This window comes from Limulus polyphemus, unplaced genomic scaffold (assembly GCF_000517525.1).
Source record: "Limulus polyphemus unplaced genomic scaffold, Limulus_polyphemus-2.1.2 Scaffold4530, whole genome shotgun sequence".
Taxonomy (NCBI): domain Eukaryota; kingdom Metazoa; phylum Arthropoda; class Merostomata; order Xiphosura; family Limulidae; genus Limulus; species Limulus polyphemus.
In genome coordinates, this window is record NW_013670140.1 from 1 (window position 1) to 565 (window position 565).

The window sequence follows — 565 nt, forward strand, 5'->3', positions numbered from 1 at the left end:
GACGGTATCCCACTCTTTCTAACCACATTGTTTATCAGCGGGCCCGTGCCCTTGCTCGGCAGGTTCGACGTCAAAGCCAAAAGGAGTCTTGGATAAAGTTCACTACTAGCATCTCTTTTACCACCAGTTCCAAAACTGTATGGGACAAGATTTGGAGAGTCACTGGGAGGTATGCTTCCCATCCCCTTTCCATCTTGCTCTCCAATGGCCAGGAAATTGCTGATGTCCAGAACATTGCTGATGCTCTCGGGCAGAGCTTTTCTTGTGCATCTAGCACTTCTGTTTCGGGTAGAGCGATCACCTCTTTCTTTTCGGGCCGATCGTCTCTATGATTATAATCGCCCCTTTATGGTGATGGAACTCAAACTTGCTCTTCATCGATCTGGCAGTACATCGGTCGGACCTGATGATGTTCATTATGAGATGTTGCACCATCTCTCTCCTGCCTCCTATTCTTCTGGTTACTTTTAACCGGATTTGGCAGGAACATATTTTTCCAGATGCTTGGTGCCAGGCTATTGTCCTCCCGTTCTCCAAACCTGGGAAGGATCCCAAGATTCCTTCT